Raw genomic sequence first — 6,264 nt, 5'->3', positions numbered from 1 at the left:
CACCTCGCGAGCACTGTGCGTCCATATATCCGGTGTACATCAAACTTCTCGCGACAGATTTATTTCAACCGCGTGAGCGAGAACAAAACTCACAGTGGAGGAGAAGAGAAAATGGAAGGTTGTGTAGGCTTCGTCTTATGATAGGACACAGCTGGATAACCAGAAAGGTATTGTTTGAAACAATTCTCGTTAGATTAACGTATGCAATGATATCTTACAACAACAGAATGTTAGATGCAAAGTAGCCAAATTAATTTACACTTTTAAAAAAGTCACGCGGTATGGCTGCTTGACCCTGGACTGTGCATAGGTCAGTAAGCTAGCTACCGCTACTATAGCTAGTATGGTAGTAAATTAGTGTCCAACTGTGTTCTTTTTGGTTTTGTATTAATAATGGATGGTTGGTATGGTAGATAAATATGCCCCCACGCCCCTTCACTTTTTTTGTTATACTGCTATCCATAATAACACCAACTATATACTCTGCTTGGCTATCAAGCTAGTTTTAAATAGTTTTCTTTTTGAGAACCAAATCTAAAAAAAATATGTAAATTGAGCCCCGCAGTGGTCGTGTCATAATACCCATAAAACCTAGCGGTCAAACACTGAAATGGTTCCAATCGTTTATTCACCATTTAAAGCTGCAATATGTATCCAAATTCGCATAGAAATGTGAGTTAAATAGCTGTCATTCTCATTCAAAGCAAGTCTAAGAAACGCTAGATCTGTTCCATGTGTGCTATTTCTATGCTTCCAGTGCTTATGTTTTGTTCTTGTGTTTTTTTAACTTTTGGTTTTGAACACCAGTGTCAAGCAGCTGAAAATACAATATTTTGCTTATGGAAAATGTATTTCACAATGGTTTAGATGGTGCAATTATTCTCTATACTAAACTTGTTTTGTCATAAACTGAAATTAGGCAAACTAATAACATATCAACCAGGAAATGGCGGAGCGATTTCTGCATAGTGCATCTTCAATTTTAGGCTTAGCCTGGCGTGATGTTTTGATAAGTGTAAATCTTTCAGACAAAGTGACTTATTAGGCTCTATTTACTATTAGTAGAAAATTCTAATTAGCATCTTGCAACTCATCGCCCGCTGACACCATTGCTGACGTCTATTAGCTACCTTGATCCCATTAATCTACTGTTACATATTTTATTTAACTAATATTTGTATGAATTTGGACTTGTCTTGTACAGAACTATCCTAGTAGCAGTTTGGTATTTGTGCCATGAGTACTAGGCTAGTTTTTTGTAAAGAAGCTATATAGCTAGCTACCTACCTAGATATTATCAACATATACAGTGCATTCGGAAAGTATTCAGACCCCTTGGCTTTTTCCTCATTTTGTTACAGCCTTATTCTAAAATTTATAAAATTGTCCCCCCCAAACTACACACAATCCCCCTTAATTAATGAAAAGGAAACACAGGTTTTTAGAGATTTTTGCTAAAAATAAATAATGAAATCACATTTACATAAGTATTCAGACCCTTTACTCAGTACTTTGTTGAAGTCTTTTTGGCAGCGATTTACAGCCTCGTCTTCTTGGGTATGATGCTACAAGCTTAGGACACCTGTATTTGGGGAGTTTCGCCCATTCTTCTCTGCAGATCCTCTCAAGCTCTGTCAGGTTGGATGGGGAGCGTTGCTGCACAGCTATTTTCAGGTCTCTCCAGAGATGTTCGATTGGATTCAAGTCCGGGCTCTGGCTTGGCCAGTTGAGGACATTGAGAGAGGTTCATTGTCCTGCGGAAAGGTGAACCTTCGCCCCAGTCTGAGGTCCTGAGAGCTCTGGAGCAAGGATCTGTCATCAAGGATCTCTCTGTACTTTGCTTGGTTCGTCGTTTCCTCGATCCTGACTAGTTTCCCAGTCCCTGCCGCTGAAAAACATCCTGTAAAACATGATGCTGCCACCATGCTTCACCGTAGGGATGGTGCCAGATTTCCTCCAGATGTGACCCTTGGCATTCAGGCCAAAGAGTTCAATCTTGGTTTCATCAGACCAGAGAATCTTGTTTGTCTTTTAGGTGCCTTTTGGCAAACTCCAAGCTGGCTGTCATGTGTCTTCTTAATGAGAATTGGCTTCCGTCTGGCTGCTACCATAAAGGCCTGATTGGTGGAGTGCTGTAGAGATGGTTGTCCTTCTGGAAGGTTCTCCCGTCTCCACAGAAGAACTCTAGAGCTCTGTCAGAGTGACCATTGGGTTTTTGGTCACCACCCTGACCAAGGCCCTTCTAATCAAATAAAATGTTATTGGTCACATACACGTTTAGCAGATGTTGTTGCGGGTGTAGCGAAATACTTGTGTTTCTAGCTCCAACAGTGACGTAATATCTAACAATTTCACAATACACATCTAAAGGAATGGAATTAAGAATATATCAATATTTAGACAAGCGATGTCGGAGCGGCATAGACTAAAATACAGTAGAATAGAATACAGTGTATACATATGAGATAAGTAATGCAAAATATGTAAACATTATGAAAGTGGCCATTGATTTCAAGTCTATGTATATAGGGCAGCAGTCTCTAATGTGCTAGTGATGGCTATTTAACAGTCTGGTGGCCTTGAGATGGATTCTGTTTTTCAGTCTCTAGGTCCCAACTTTGATGCACCTGTACTGACCTCGCCTTCTAAATGATAGCGGGGTGAACAGGCAGTGGCTTGGGTGGTTGTTGTCCTTGATGATCTTTTTGGCCTTCCTGTGACATTGGGTGGTGTAGGTGTCCTGGAGGGCAGGTTGTTTGCCCCCAGTGATGCGTTGGGCAGACCTCACCACCTTCTGGAGAGCCCAGGCGGTGATACAGCCCGACAGGATGCTCTCAATTGTGCATCTCTAAAAGTTTGAGGGTTTTAGGTGCCAAGCCAAATTTCTTCAGCCTCCTGAGGTTGAAGAGGTGCTGTTGCACCTTCTTCACCACAATGTCTGTGTGGGTGGACCATTTCAGTTTGTCAGTGATGTGTCAGTGATTCTCCTCTGCGGTCCCCTTGATGTGGATAGAGGGGTGCTCCCTCTGCTGTTTCCTGAAGTCCACGATCAGCTCCTTTGTTTTGTTGAGCTTGTTGTCCTGGCACCACACTCCCAGGGCCCTCACCTCCTCCCTGTAGGATGTCTTGTCATTGTTGGTAATCAGTCGTACTACTGTTGTCATCTGCAAACTTGATGATTGTGTTGGAGGCTTGCGTGGCCATGCAGTCATGGGTGAACAGGGAGTACAGGAAGGGGCTGAGCATGCACCCTTGTGGAGCCCCTGTGTATAGGATCAGCAAAGTGGAGGTGTTGTTTCCTACCTTCACCACCTGGGGCGGCCCGTCAGGAAGTCCAGGACCCAGTTGCACAGGACGGTGTTCAGACCCAGGTCTCGAGCTTAATGATGAGCTTGGAGGGTTTTATGGTGTTGAATGCTAAGCTATAGTCAATGAACAGCATTCTTACATAGGTATTCCTCTTGTCCAGATGGGATTGTGCAGTGTGATGGCGATTGCATCGTCTGTGGATTTATTGGGGCGGTAAGCAAATTGAAGTGGGTCTAGGGTGTCAGGTAAGGTAGAGGTAATATGATCCTTGACTAGTCTCTCAAAGCACTTCATGATGACAGAAGTGAGTGCTACAGGGCGATAGACATTTAGTTCAGTTAACTTGGCTTTCTTTTTTTGGTACCCTTCCTCAGATATGTGCCTCAACACAATCCTATCTCGGAGCTCTACGGACAATTCCTACGACCTCATGGCTTGGTTTGTCCTCTGACATGCACTGTCAACTGTGGGACCTTATGTAGACAGGTGTGTGCCTTTTCAAATCATGTCCAGTCAATTGAATTTACCACAAGTGGACTTCAATCAAGTTGTAGAAACATCTCAAGGATGATCAACGGAAACAGAATGCACCTGAGCTCAATTTCCAGTCTCATAGCAAAGGGTATGAATACTTATGTAAATAAGTATTTTTTTATTTTTAATAAACGTTGAACATTTTCTAAAAACCTGGTTTCACTTTGTCATTATGGGGTATTGTGTGTAGATTGAAAAAATATATACACTACTGTTCAAAAGTTTGGGGTCACTTAGACATGTCCTTGTTTTTTTTTTAAAGAAAAGCAATTTTTTTGTTGTCCATTAAAATAAAATTGATTAGAAATACAGTGTAGACATTGTTGTAAATGACTATTGTACCTGGATCTTTTATGGAATATCTACTTTGGCGTACAGAGGCCCATTATCAGCAACCATCACTCCTGTGTTCCAATGGCACATTGTGTTAGCTAATCCAAGTGTATCATTTTAAAGGGCTAATTGATCATTAGAAAACCCTTTTGCAATTATGTTAGCACAGCTGAAAACTGTTGTGCTGATTACAGAAGCAATAAAACTGGCCTCCTTTAGTTTAGTTGAGTCTGTAGCATCAGCGTTTGTGTGTTCGATTACAGGCTCAAAATGGCCAGTAACAAATAACTTTCTTCTGAAACTCGACAGTCTATTCTTGTTCTGAGAAATGAAGGCTATTCCATGCGAGAAATTGCCAAGAACCTGAAGATCTCGTTCAACACTGTGTACTACTCCCTTCACAGAACAGGCCAAACTGGCTCTAACCAGAATAGAAAGAGGAGTGGGAGGCCCGGTGCACAACTGAGCAAGAGGACAAGTACATTAGTGTCTAGTTTGAGAAACAGAAGCCTCACAAGTCCTCAACTGGCAGCTTCATTAAATAGTACCTGCTAAACACCAGTCTCAACGTCAACAGTGAAGAGGCGACTCTGGGAGGCTGGCCTTCTAGTCAGAGTTCCTCTGTCCAGTGTCAGTGTTCTTTTGCCCATCTTAATCTTTTCTTTTTATTGGCCAGTCTGAGATATTGCTTTTTCTTTGCAACTCTGCCTAGAATGCCAGCATCCCGGAGTCGCCTCTTCACTGTTGACGTTGAGACTGGTGTTTCACATAAGTTCTGAACCTATATACATTTTACTGATACAGTATATTTTACATTGGTTACCTTGTTAGTCCCATCCTTCAGCTCCACTCAACCTCTCCAAACTATCTCTTAACTCCATCCATTTATTTTTATTTCTGTTTCAAATCAAAATCAAATTTTATTTGTCAAACGCTCCGAATACAACAGGTGTAGACGTTAGTGAAATTCTTACTTACAAGCCCTTAACCAACAATGCAGTTTTAAGAAAATAACTAAAGAAATAAAGTAAAAAATAATTAAAGAGCAGCAGAAAAATAACAGGAGCGAGGATATATACAGGGCGTACCGGTGCAGTCAATGTGTGGGGGCACCGGTTAGTCGAGGTAATTGAGGAACTATATGCATGTGGGTAGAGTTATTAAAGTGAGTTATGTATAGATAATAACAGAGTAGCAGCAGTGTAAAGGGGAGGGGGGGGGGGGGGGGGGGGGGACGAGACAATGCAAGTAGTCTGTGTAAGCCATTTGATTATCTGTTCAATAGTCCTATGGCTTGAGGGTAGAAGCTGTTTAGAAGCCTCTTGGACCTAGATTTGGCGCTCCGGTACCGCTTGCCGTGCGTTAGCAGAGAGAACAGTCTATAACCAGGGTGGCTGGAGTCTTTGACAATTTTTAGGGCCTTCCTCTGACACCGCCTGGTATAGAGGTCCAGGATGGCAGGAAGCTTGGCCTCAGTGATGTACTGGGCCGTACGTACTACCCTCTGTAGTGCCTTGCAGTTGGAGGCCGAGCAGTTGCCATACCAGACAGTGATGTAACCAGTCAGGATGCTCTCGATGGTGCAGCTGTAGAAACTTTGGAGGATCCGAGGACACATGCCAAATCTTTTCAGTCTCCTGAGGGGGAATAGGTTTTGTTATTCCCTCTTCACGATTGTCTTGGTGTGCTTGGACCATGTTAGTTTGTTGGTGACGTGGACACCAAGGAACTTGAAGCTCTCAACCTGCTCCACTACAGCCCGGTCGATGAGAATGGGGCGTGCTCGGTCCTCCTTTTCCTTTAGTCCACAATCATCTCCTCAGTCTGGATCACGTTGAGGGAGATGTTGTTGTCCTGGCACCATATATTTTTCAACTGTGATGTGATGTTTCACAAAAGTTATGAACCTTTCTGTTCTCGTAATTTATACAGATTGTAAATTAAAGATACAGATTTTTGCTAAGAGTATTATTATATTATTGATCGATTGCCTATGTGTTTTAAAATCACCCAGCAGTGCTATTTGCAGAGTTGGCTCCAGGTAAATGTTGCAATTCTTCAGCCAATCCTGGACCTGTGACCAAAAAC

General features: G+C 42.4%; 1 protein-coding gene across 2 annotated transcripts in view; it reads left to right on the top strand.

Annotated features, from left to right (window-relative positions):
• The first annotated feature begins 51 nt into the window (after positions 1-51).
• Positions 52-6,264, top strand: part of LOC106571967 (uncharacterized) — a 78,731-nt gene continuing 72,518 nt past the window's right edge. For both annotated transcript variants that reach the window (XM_082961999.1, XM_045695934.2), the window contains exon 1: positions 52-167. The gene's annotated coding sequence lies outside the window, so the exon portion shown is untranslated. The remainder of the gene's footprint in view (positions 168-6,264) is intronic.

This window comes from Salmo salar, chromosome 15 (genome assembly GCF_965601325.2).
Source record: "Salmo salar chromosome 15, fSalSal1, whole genome shotgun sequence".
NCBI classification, from domain to species: Eukaryota; Metazoa; Chordata; class Actinopteri; order Salmoniformes; family Salmonidae; genus Salmo; species Salmo salar.
This window is presented reverse-complemented; position numbering and strand designations above follow the sequence as displayed.